Source organism: Filicampus tigris, chromosome 14 (genome assembly GCF_054856515.1).
Source record: "Filicampus tigris isolate MCC_2025a chromosome 14, RoL_Ftig_1.0, whole genome shotgun sequence".
Lineage (NCBI taxonomy): Eukaryota > Metazoa > Chordata > Actinopteri > Syngnathiformes > Syngnathidae > Filicampus > Filicampus tigris.
Window position 1 is genome coordinate 9,770,965 of NC_141230.1, and position 13,107 is coordinate 9,784,071.

A 13,107-nucleotide genomic window follows, 5' to 3' on the forward strand; every position below is an offset into this window, starting at 1 on the left:
TACAATTTGAAGAATTTTTACTGGCCTTTGATTTCAAAACGAGTTATATTTTAATCTGTTGTGTATATGCTGTAATACTTAATATGAGGCGATCATACACTTATTTGGATTCACAGTCGCACACTGTAAAAAAAAAAGAGGTCGTTCAACATAAGTCTTTGTTGAGAATTCGCCATGATGCGCTAAGTTCTTCACACATACCAGTCTATGTTTCATCAAATGAAGCAACAATGTTATACGTTGTAAATTACTTATAAATACAAATTGTTACAACATAACAGTTTGACTTCTTGCCACTGAACACGTGTTGTGCAAACTGGTGTTACGTCTTCATATTAATGCCAGCGTGTATGTTTTTTAAACACATCCGACCAAGTTGAAATGCTTTTTAACAAACAACCTTCTGTTAGGAGAACACAGCATTTTGACCTCTGACGACATAGTAACTTATGTTGGATAATTGTTGAACTAATGCCTTTGAGTTAAGTAAAATGACAGAGGTTTGTCTCTAGGACACAAAATTCTACTTTTTCTATTTGCACTACTTACAGCTATTTGTTAGGAGAACATACATGTTTATGGCGAAAAATAAACGTAACCGATTAAGTTAAAACAAAGTGTGCTTTTTATTCCAGTTGACAATACATCTGCATCTACAAACAGGATATATGCAATTTCACAATAGATCACTGATTTATTTAAAACATTTTTTTTTCCGAATACAAATTGTTCAAGTAACATTGGAAAAATATACACAATATTAAAAACAGCAAAAATACAAAATTATAACAAGATATTAGATTAAAATACACAGAAATTAAGTACGTCAAATCCTAAAATAGTACATAACATAAATAAGATTATAAATATTATAACATAATATTATGAAAATTAAATAGAAACAACAATGATATCACTGTCACCATCAGATCAGCTTATTGGCTTTTCTTAGACATATACTCACAAAGCCTCTAACACTTATGCTACATCTTCACTTTAAACTGTAGCTCTAAAATAAACTGTATAAAGAGAACATAAGGAAAACAATCACTTGTCAACATCATTTCAGCCCCCTGGCTTTTCTCATAAATATATTCACAGTACTTACATTGTGTCTTCACACTTCACTAGCACTTCACTGTAACATAAAAACAACAACAATTACTTACTTTGTCAACAATAGTTATGCCTACTGGCTTTTCTCAAAAATATATTCACAAATACTTACACTTATACTGGATCTTCAAACCAAACAGCAGCTTTAAAATAACCTGTATATAAAGAGAACATAAGAAAAACGATCAATGTCAACATCAGTTCAGCCCACTAAAATATATTCACAGTACTTTCATTGTCTTCACAATTCACTGTCATTTCACTGTAACAAAAAAGCCAACAGTTACGCCTACTGGCTTTTGTAAAAAAATCTATCAATCCATTCTTACACCGAATCGTTACACTTCACTGTATCGTTAAAACAACCTGTGTATAATGACAACATAAGGAAAACAATCACCCACAGGGTTTTTCTCAGAAATATGTTCATAGTACTTACTTTGTGTCTCCACACTTCACTGTCACTTCACTGTAACATAAGAAAAAAACAATTAGTCACTTAATCAACAATAGTTAGGCTTGTTGTCTTTTGTTAGAAATACATTCACAAATACACTTTATGCTGCATCTTTAAACTAAACTGTAGCTTCAAAACAACCTGTACTGTATACAAAGACAACAAAGGGAAAACAATCACTTTGTCAACATCAGTTCAGCACACTGGACCTTTCTCAGAAATATATCCACAGTACTTATATTGTGTATTCACACTTCACTGTCATTTCACTGTAACATTAAAAAAAACTAATGATCACTTCATCAACAATAGTTAGTCTTATTGGCTTTTGTTAAAAATATATTCACCAATACTTACACTTATACTGAATGTTCACACTTAACTGTAACTTTAAAATAACCTGTATGTGAGCAGAAGACAAGAAAGAAGAATGAATCACTTTGTCAACACCAGTTCATCTTGCTGGCACAAGACTCAGACTCACCGCCATTTTATGAGCACCAAAAAGTTGGTGGATAACGGCTCTGATTACTCCACGACACACAACACTAGTGTTGAGAAATTTTGACTTATATACTAATTAGAAGATATTTCATAAAATAAAAAAAATGTTTTGTCACAGTTGCACAACGCAGTTTTCCCAACACGACTTAAAAGATTAATCTAGAAGGATTCCCATTGATTCTAAAACATTATAGTACTTTCACCCCCATCGTTTTTCTTATTTGTCAGCTTTTATAGATTGTTAGAAAGCCCACACTGTTTAGATATTTGTGGTTATTAACTTATTAACATTGAATGGATCTGTCCAGGTTTGACATATGTCCTATTGTACAAACTGTCTTTCAATGCCCCCATCACACACGGCGGGATGAAATAACGAGCAGCATTGTCCCTTTTACCTAACAACAAAAACAGACATTTATTTGCGTGTAAATCACGGTACCACGACAGAAATACTCTGTTTTAAATGACAAAATAGCTGTTCTTGTTAGCGAGTCAGAGGCTAATATAGCCACAACACTAACAGAGGTTTTTCAACCCCCAAAATGATGGCAGCGTTGCCTGTAGCCTCACTTCGTTATATTGCCACATTGGAAACAGATTATGAAGAAATACAAAATAGGAAGAAATAATTATTTTTACTCACCTGCTCCTGCTTCGGTCGCTGACCGTCGGGGTAACACAGGGCAGACATCGCTCGAGGGCCGGCGGCGTCGCTTCCAGATAGCGGTATATTCGCGGGTAGAGGCCGCCTAGTCCGTTGCCAAACCGGTAGCCAAAATGTACCACAGAGAAACGTGGTCACACTGGAGTGATTATTTATTTTGCCATTCTTTTTCCACTTGACTAATATTCGCGTACTTGTTGTCATCTTCTACCAGAGTTCTGTGCTTACTTTTCTCTTAATCAGCCCGTGTCTACACCGCCATAGTACGTCACAAAGCTTGTTCAAGATTAAAGGTTCCTCAATAGTGTTTCTTAAACTGTAGGATGACAAAAGTTTTATAAAATTATTTAATTACTCTCTAAAGGCCATATTATGTTCAATATATAACAAATGTAACTTTCAAGCACTATATGTGCGCCGCATTAATATGGTTGTGTTAACAAGATCCGGCTTCTACTGTTAAACTTACAGTACATTCTAGTACAAAAGTACAATATTAGGTCAAGTTACTTAACTCCAACTCACTTAAGAGGTTTTTTTTTTACCTTTGAACATTATGAATATATGTTAACAATTGAAAACATTTATTGATGTGTTGAAACACATTACACACTTAAGTTCCGATAACATAATTGATTAATTTTTTTTTAACAGTGCAGTCAGAACGGCCCGCCAAAGGAAACCATAACTACAATGTGGCCCGCGACAATGAGTTTGACACCCCTGGCACTTACAACTAAGATCGACTCCCCATATTCAGGGCAGAACACGCAGAACGTGTTATACAACCCTCTCTTTACCCAGAATGGACGTCAGAATGGACGTTTCAACCATTTCCATCAAACAGTTCAGCTCCCTCCCAATCGACTGAGGATTAAGAATTTGTAATTTTCAAAGTGTGACATCATAATACAGTGCATCATTAAAGCCGGCAAGAAAATAATTAAACAAAAAAAAAAAAAGGAGGGTGCTTAGACTGTGTGGGCGAAGTCAAACGTTTTTAGGTCCACCCCCACGTTGAGCCACACCTCAAACTGCGTTCTGCAGCAAGGGTAACTCCGAGTGGAACGTGCCAGTGCTGGGTTATTTACAACCAGATATGGTTGAGGATTTGACACAGCACGTTGGGTCAAGATTTCGATCCAATAAGGGATAAAAACTACCCATACTGATGAGTCAAAACTACCAAGAAATTTGTTACCAGTTTATCAGAATAGCCGTGGTTGAAAATAATACTAGTAATTTTATTACCAACATTTTTTAAGCAGAAGAAGCAACTTTCCCTTGTCAGGAGTCACCACAGAAAGTGATTCACATGATATGTTTGGTACGGTTCTTTCGTACGACCTGGCAGGATTTTACGTATTAATGTCTGTATTCAAAGTCAGTGGTGTTCCCACTGAGCCATCCAACCATCTTCAGACCAATCTGCTGGGTCAAAAACCATCTTCTTAAAATCCGCAGCTGCCCTGCGAGTGGGTCAGCCCAGAATTTTGGATGTGTGGTAGTTGTAAAGTTCCTGGGCGTGCTCACTGAATTTATTTATTCATTATTCATTGCATGTAGAGATACGTTTGTAACGCCCATCTTGCCTTTATAGAGAAACTGATGCTGACTATGTCAGTGCACTCCAATAGGCATCCTGTCGTATGGACGCCGTAGTTGAATAGGAAGACTTGAGTTATGTCTTGATGGCGAGTGACCTCAGTGACTCCAGCAACTTCCTGACGCAACGCCACTGTAAGACTGTATAGACGAGGGAGGGGTGGCGCGTTTCACCCTTTTATCCGATGAACCCACATGATCCTATTTCTGCTTATAAGCCGTCTCTGTTCACCTTGTGTGCATGTGCGCGTATACAGATCCCGAAAATACGCGTTTGTTATTGTCTCAGAGTGACGCTCCAAACTTGAGTGCCGAATTGTCCCAATGAAACTAAAGCGCGAAGTTGTCGCGGGGAGGAACGAAAATGGGAAATGCGGTTTTTTTTTCCGTCTCTTGACTTCCCCAAATGAGGACTCCTCGATAGGGGAAGTGAAGGCAACGCGCGTCTTGCAGTGTGGTTCCCAGGGCGTAGAGCCATCCTTTAACCTATCATAAAGTTTGGTTTGAGTAACTCAACCGGGGTGCAAGTGACTGTGCTGCGTTCGCTGTCCGGTTGCGCGCAACCCGGCACCTTGTACCTCGTAGTTCCACACATGCGCACAAGCGGCGTTAATATGATAAAGGCATGAGCTTGCGTTCATTGTGAACTCTCTTGTGTCTGCCTGTGTATGTGTTTGTTTTTTGCTGCTCTTACACGCAGGCGAGCGGGGAGGGAGGTGTCACCGCCCCCCCCGCACCATCACCACCCCCCTCCTCCTCCTCCACGTCCACCCCCACCCTCCTCTTTTTTCGCAATATTGACGCAAGGCAAAATAGTGGAACAAAAGAAACAACTTCCTCGAAGCTTTGCTGAAGCTGCACTTGCCCGCCAGTCAGCAGAATGGCAGCGTGTTGTCAACTCAACTTGCCGGGGAGGAGGCAGTGAACGGCGGCCGTGTGGAGGGTGTCACCCCAGCGGAGAGGCAAAGATGCGGAGCGAGCACTCCACCAAAGCATCCAATGACTGGAGTAAGTACTATTAATGCCATTATTGCTATTTTTAACTTTTTCAATTATCGATTTGAGGATAAAGTGCATGACAACTCCATGTGCTGAATGACAAGTTGCACCGTTTTTTGTTGTTTTGAATAACAATTTAACATTTTGCCGCGTTTACTTAATTATTTTTGTCTGTTTTGTTCGCACCACACATAACAGCGAATAACAATGTCCAAACAAGTTGGGCTGGTAGTTAAAATCCAGTTCTTGTGCTTTCTTTTCGTTTGTTATTGTCATTCACGCCAGCAGTACTCGCCGGCTTACAAACGGTCGCCCTCGCGTACTTGAATATCGACACGCAACAAAACGACCTTTTTTACTCTTTTCTCCCAGTGTTCGTGATTAGAAACTGTGCGTGGAACTTTGCGGTGCCGGTCGGTAATTGCGTCGTGTCGGTGTTTTCGTGAACAAAGGAAGGGGCTTGCGAGGAGTAGTCGGCTACGCGGAGCGTCGGTGGAGGGAGAGGAGCACTCTAGAGCGGGGCTGTTTACAATAATAACACGACCGAGGTGACGTCACGTGACTGACAGACACCACGGCCAATGGCAGGGCCGGCCAGCCAACGGCAACACGCTATATTTGGAAAGGGGGTTACATCATCCAGGTACTGGGCTGGAGAAGAGAGGGAGGGACTTCCGCAGTGGTCCTCCAATTTGTAGTTCGGGAAGAAGACAATGAATGGATTAGTTTGTTGTTGGTTAGTGGAGCTCTAACTGCATTAAACCACAAATTATTTCACAAGTATTATTTTTAAAACATTTTCCAATGAATCTATCCAAATTCGAGTTTGTCAGCATGTTATCAGCATTTACTGAGGTGGTATACTGTAGTATACACTTTTTAAGACAAGGAACACAATTTATCCCGACAGTGGCATTACTCATTGCAATGTCAACATTGCACAGACGTGTAAAACTAATTTTTGACACGGGTCAGATTGTAGTTAGTCTTTCCCTTTAGGTCTCTTTATAATATAATTATCTATCATTAGCTCATCAAATTATTACATTAGCAAATTGATGGATAGCCAGTTTTGAAATAGGGGTTTTGTAACAAAATATGCTTGCAACATTGTCATTTTATTAAAATGAAAAACAATTTGGCAGGGGCGATTCTAGGGGGTCAGATGTTTAGTGGTGCTGAGCTCCCAGCCAAGCAATATCAATTTTCTATTTTGTTTTGAACATTTTAATGTAGTTTCATTCACACCTTTATGAAAGAGAAACACGACACTTTTTGGTAAAATCTGTGACCAAACCATCAAATTTGACAAATGTTATTTAAATCTTGAGCCACAGCAAAAGAGGAATGGATTGGATTTGTAAAACAAACATCTTAACCCTACTAGTTCTTCGGGAAAGACAACTCATTTTGATACAGGTTATGAGTGGTAGGAATTAAGAAATGTTCTACATATCCTGATTTAAGCTACACACTAATGCTTGATTGGAGGTGGAAGGCGGTCGCCAACTTCACAGCAGCCAACTTTACATCATCCGCAAGTGTACAACTTTTAAAAGTATACTTGTCCCTGCCGATCTCTTGCATGGGATCTAGCAAGTCCTTCCACCATGTTGACTACGCGCTTCTCCTGCATTGAATTTAAAAAGAATGGGGGGAGCCGCTTCCATTTCTAGCTGGGCCCACCTACGAAACACCAAAAGAAAAATTTCCACCATTGCATGTGCAAAGTTAGATTACGCTTTGCACTAGAAATGCGTTGGGCACGAAAATAGGACCCATTGATTAAAAAATTCTCAAATTTTAGGAGTGCTTTTCAGATGTTGGCAAGAAACATAGGATTGATGTAAATTATTTGCTTCATGGGTCACATAAAATGATATGGTCGTCAAATTTGGCCGCAAGGCCTTGAGTTTGACAGCTGTGTTATAGTATCTAGTCATTTTTAACTCAAATCCCATATTTACGATGATTATAAATACCCCAATTAGAGCCTCTTATCAGCTATTATTGAACCAGAGTATACTTTTTAGCCCCCAAAAAATACCCCAGAGGTGTCATTACAGTATCAATATGTACATAGTCATTTTTTTTTTTTTTTTTTTTGCCTAAAACCAATATTTCCGATTATATATTGACTACTATTCAAATTTTAGACTGTCAGCATCTTATCCACATTTACATAAGCAGTGTACTCTCTTGTAGAGACATTAAACACAATTTAGGCCGTAAATGTCATTACAATTTCCTGATCACACAACAGTATCTTGTCTTTTTTTTAATACTTAAAACCTATATTTCCACTAAATGTAAATGTCCACACAAGAGACTTTCTGCTTTGTATCATCATTTAGTGAAGTAGTGTAGACGCTTTTAGGACCAGCAAACACAATTTAACATATTAGTAAAATCATGACTTTCATTCAATCTTATTTTTTAAACTTATTTTTTAAACTAAAATTCACTTTTCCAGCATTTACTTTTACAGCATTTTTCTTTAGCTTTCAATGAAGCAGTACACAAAGAGAGGCAGTCCACACGATTTAGCCCGTAAGTGTCATTGCCTACAGTGTTGGTAAGTTTTTATTCCTATAAGCTATTGAGGTTACTTGCATGCTAAACAAAAATGTTGTGACTCCTATTTAAACATAAGGAATGTTTATTTTTCCGCTTTTTAAATTGTAATAGTGAGCAATGGTTGTATTCTACGCTCATTTGGCAACAATTCATATCTACTGTTGATTTTATGCAGTCATTATAACTGGCAACAGGAATTCTATTAGGTGTGCTTTGACGCAGAATGACGTCATGCAATTATCATAACTGCAGACTGTACGTAATTAGAAGCAGGGCTCTTGAATTGGTCAGCCAAACAAGAATACAAAAAATATAAATATCCTGTGATGTTTTTTAATAAGAAAAAGCTCCAATAATCAAGTGAAGTATTACAGTGGTTTTAAACGTGACGACGATGCTGCTCAGTGATTTCAAAAGGAGCGTTCACTTTTACTTACAATAAATCCGGGTGTGTCAGTTTAGCTTGTAAATGGTTTCTGTCTTGGGGCAACATTAAAACAGGCTTTTTTTTTTCTTTTTTTTTTACGCTCTATGGGCTGAAAAACAAATATTGCATGTCATGACCTAAACACAGATGTCTAATTTAGGCTAAAACGTAATGGATAAAGTGAGCTATTGAAAGATTATTTATAACCCGCGTCAAACCCGCAAGAGAGCTGGAAGTTCATCCAGAGAGAGCAGACCTCCACCGAGGTCACTGCTTCTGTTATTCCCGCAGAACTTGATGTTCACATTTATCTCGTAAACTTCGACACATACCTCCCCCTCCTCCTCCTCTTTGGCGTACATCCTCCTGATGAACGTCATGACCAGCAGCCTGATACTTGCTGGTTAATCCTCAAAGACGCATGGAAGCACACAAGGATGCAAACTTCCATTTTGGAGATTTTAAACTCAAATAAATCACTTGAAGTTTTGAAAAGATGTCTGAAAGGAGTCACACCTCCTAGAAACTTTCTGATGTATTTGTTCTTAATGCGCAGTGCTAGTACAGTGCCACCTCCAGAGTGAAACAAAATCCCTTCTGTGATGTAGGTTAACTTCCAAGTTCTAAATTCAAAACTAAGTTTTCACATAGGCTCATGTAAAGTTAATTACAAAGAGTAAAACCTTTGCTAACTGTACAGGAGATTTTCATTCTCATTAAGTGTGAAACTAGGTTAACTGGTTTAACAAAACTAAAACAAAGTAAAAATATTCATCCTTTGCGGACACAATACTGTCATGTAGCGTTTTTTGGGGGGGGATTCTGCAAGAATTATTCCATATGAGTGTTGCGTGGGGCACCGCGGTAGACTATTGGCTAGCGTGTAAGTACTGTACATGTTGTTTTATTCATGTGATGCATGTGTGCCACTAAGAGGCATGGCCTAATGAGTAAATTAAGGGGCTGGATTCTGGTTGGCTGGTTAGTCTTCATGTGAGCGTCTGGGCGTGAGTTGTTCTCTACAGCAGCTCTTTATGGAGAGAGATTTGTCTCAATAGTATTTACACAAATATAGTTGTGAGTTTAACATATAATTTTGAGATCCACAAATATATGTGCGATATTCACGTTTTTGAGATCCACAAACTTGTGCGAAATTTACATTAATGTTTGTGTGAGTATTTATCATGAGTGTAAATATTCAATTTTGCGTGTGAATTGTTTCATTTGCGTTTGTGAGTCAGCGGGCACACGCATTTATTTTCGAGACAAACGTCTCACGCCGTTACAAGATATTCACACACAGAGGTCTCAGATATTCACGTGTGGAAAGGCCATCGCTCCTCCGTCTTCGAGGAGGCAGTGTTGCTCTCTCCATTGAAAGGGTACAAGCCATCTCCCGTTTCTTGTTTAAAAATAGGAAAAGAGTTCCTTTTTCTGATCTTCTATTATATGCTCATTTAACACAAGTCAGAAAACAAAATATGACCGTAATTTGTTTGTGGGATGATTTTTGCCAATTTTAAAACAGCCAATATTGGCCGATTAAATCGAGCAGCCGATGAAATCCGCCAGCTGATTAATCGGTCAGGCCCTACTCGTAAGTCAAGGTGCCACTGCACACTGGTCCCCGCTATTCGCATGGGACATGGACTGGGCCAGCACGTGAATAGCAAAAATCCATATATAATTGACGCTCATTATAAATGCAAAGGGGGAAAAATCATCCCCCCAAATTCTTGAAAATTGGGGCTTAGCTCCGCCAATACATACATTTAAAAATACTGAAAAAATATCCGTAAATAGATAAATCCGCAAGTGCTGAAAAACAAGTAGGCAAAGGTCTACCATATAGTTATTATCTGCAGCTAAATATCAACAATCAGTAGCTTGATTAGGGAGAAATTTGCCCTCCAATGTCATGCTCTTCAGGTCTGTTTTGTTGTCCTTTATATCCCTCTCATTAGAGCCAACAAAACATAAAGAGTGTGCAAAACTATCTGTATTTGTATGAAAATAAGATCTGCTACTTTCCCCTTGTAGTGTGCGAACGTGACAGTGAGAAGGGCTTGTTGTGCTAGTATTTGAACACGAAGGCCCAGCATGTGACTTGTGTTTAGTAGCACCCTGACTTGACGCTACGCTGTGTATTTGTCACGAGATGAAGTGAAAGCACCATTTTGTTTTACTGAAAATGTGTTTTTTTTTAATACATGCACGGCCACAGGCCCCGATAGGACCACCTTGCGGCGCTCGTGCTAAGAAGAGGTCAAAGGCCCGTGTAGTGTTTTCAGGGTGACCTACTAGTGACTATTAGCCATTGATGAATGTGATGTCCCACAAGTGTGCAGGCTGGACCTCACCAAAGGGGGAGGTGACTTAGCACGCCCCGCTCTAACCTCCCAGACAACCCCACCTCCACTATAGCGTGAGTGTAGACACACACACACATGCACACACACTGGCCTGCTGACAGGAGCACAAGGGGGCAGCTGCTACAGATGTCTCAGAGAGGGAGGGGGGAGGGGAGCCTAGGAGACATCAATGGAGGGTCTCACTAAAGTCCTCAGCGGGGCTCTTTGTGTTCTCTAAAGACCAAGAAAGGCGAATAAGCCGCGCTAATGTGCTGCTCATTTGCAGTGAATATTTAGCAGTGTTGTCACAAGTGCGCCTCCTTTGCGCCAGTGCACGCAAGGAGAAATTGCACGAGAAACTGCAAAAGGCTCACCCAAAGATTTGCTGTTTGGTCCTGATTGACAAACACATTTCAGAGAGTTAAATTGTCACCACTGCAAAACAATAATGAAATGCACAAGCACATTTTATGAAACATTTTCTTACTGTTATGCAAGTGTTAAAAAAAAGTGAAGGTAACCGCTAGGGCTGGGACGATACACTTTTGTCCCGATACGATACGGATCCCGATACTCGGTTTGCGATCCAATACGTATTGCGATACCTAAATATTATAAAACTATATATTTAAAAACTGAGTCGTGTTTCCAAAGTTTTAACTTAAGTGCCATTTGACATTTCAAGTGTCACAATTGAAAAGTGTTCATGACACACAGGAATGCAAGATAGAAAAAATGAAAAATATAAATAAAACTCCAATCGCAAAGCTCAACTTTAAAAATGAAAGTATTTTTAAAAAGTTTTTGTTGCGTCTTTTTAAGAAGCAATTTGTAATAATATAGGGGGAAGGACGTATTTTGGCAATTTTTTTATGACTAGATAAAAGAGAAGTAAACTTGTCAGATTAATATTATATTTGTTTAAGATCAAAAGTCATCTATCCGTCTACTTTCTCTACTACTTATCCCAAGTAGTGTAGCAAGTGTACTGGAGCCTATTCCAGCTGACTTTGGGCAAGATGCGGGACACACTGTGGATTGGTTGCCAGCCAATCAAAGGGCACATATAGACCAAAAAATTATTCACACTCACATTCACACCAAGGGACTATTTAGAATCTTTTAACTGACCGAAGAAGCATGTTTTGGAAACGTGGGAGTAAGCCGGCGTACCTAGAGGAAGAGAAGAACACACAGGAAGTCCGGAGGCTCGATTAACCCAACCACCCCCCCCCCCCCCCAAATTATATTTATATATATATATATATATATATATATATATATATATATATATATATATATATATATATATATATATATATATATATATATATATATATATATATATATATATATATATATATACAGTGTGTGAAGGGGGGAGAGAGAGAGAGAGAATGGGGTGGGAAAAAAGTCATGATCTTTAAAAAGCTGTATTTGAAAAAAAAAGAAACAAGACATAGGCACATTTTTTTCAGATAATTTTTTTTTTTTTTCCGTCCATGTCTAGTGATGTTGTGAAAGTCGCTGAAAATCCCCCACTCTTACAATATTAAGAAGCAGAAGAGTGCGACACCCAAACACGCAGAGCAGACGTATGACATCAAATCTGATTATATCGAAGTAAGAATTTCCCTTTGCACAGTGACTTTTTAGCTGAGCGGTCACAACTGTACATTCAAAACACAAAACACAACACAGGCTCCTTTCAGGCTCGCGCATAGCAGGAGACAAGGGCAGGGGTGATGCAGTTTTGTTTGGGCCTGCAAAATAGCGGCAATGGATAAAGCGCGGCGTCTGAGTAGCATGGTTCATTTGTGTAGTGGCATGTGACTTGTGTTTTCGTGAGTCATAAGGATCTCCTGCGTAATGGAAGGCGGTGTGCGCTCATGTGATGCTGACACAATGCGGGACGGACTGTGTGGTAGTAGTGTTCGCTCTGCCCGGCTACTGTCAGGCACAAGTGACCTCGAGGGTCTTTTAATCTTGTTCATTTCCAACGTAGTGACACCGAGGTGTACAGCGGCCCTTGTTAATGTCACTTATAGAGAGTGGTCACAGTGTAATCGGGGGGGGGGGGGGGGGTCACAGGTTTTTCATATTAAACTATCCTGCAAGACTGACATGCAAGTGCTGCCGATGTGGAATCGAAGATGTGACTGCAGGCACGTGTATGTATAGGGTGTGAGTGTATGCGTATGTGTGTAATGTTGCTCTTCCGTATGGTGTTTTTGCTGGCTCATCGCTGCCTCTCCACATGCCTGTTTAACAACACAGAGCTCCTCCTTGCTGGCTTCCTGTGCAAACCAGTTTATCTGTAAACAAGTGACTTTTTTTTTCCCCACCTCCTCGTCCCATTGTCCATATTACAACAGAATACACACACACACACACAATGGGC

General features: G+C 39.4%; 2 long non-coding RNA genes across 4 annotated transcripts in view; both read right to left on the reverse strand.

Moving 5' to 3' along the window:
* Positions 1-13,107, reverse strand: part of LOC147136253 (uncharacterized) — a 52,950-nt gene that overhangs the window by 20,473 nt on the left and 19,370 nt on the right. The gene's annotated exons all lie outside the window — the stretch shown is intronic.
* On the reverse strand, positions 608-4,638 carry LOC147136254 (uncharacterized). Its single transcript, XR_015089651.1, has 3 exons — positions 1,556-4,638; positions 1,229-1,271; positions 608-1,138 (listed from the first exon to the last, which is right to left on the reverse strand). It is a non-coding gene; the product is annotated as an uncharacterized LOC147136254 (long non-coding RNA).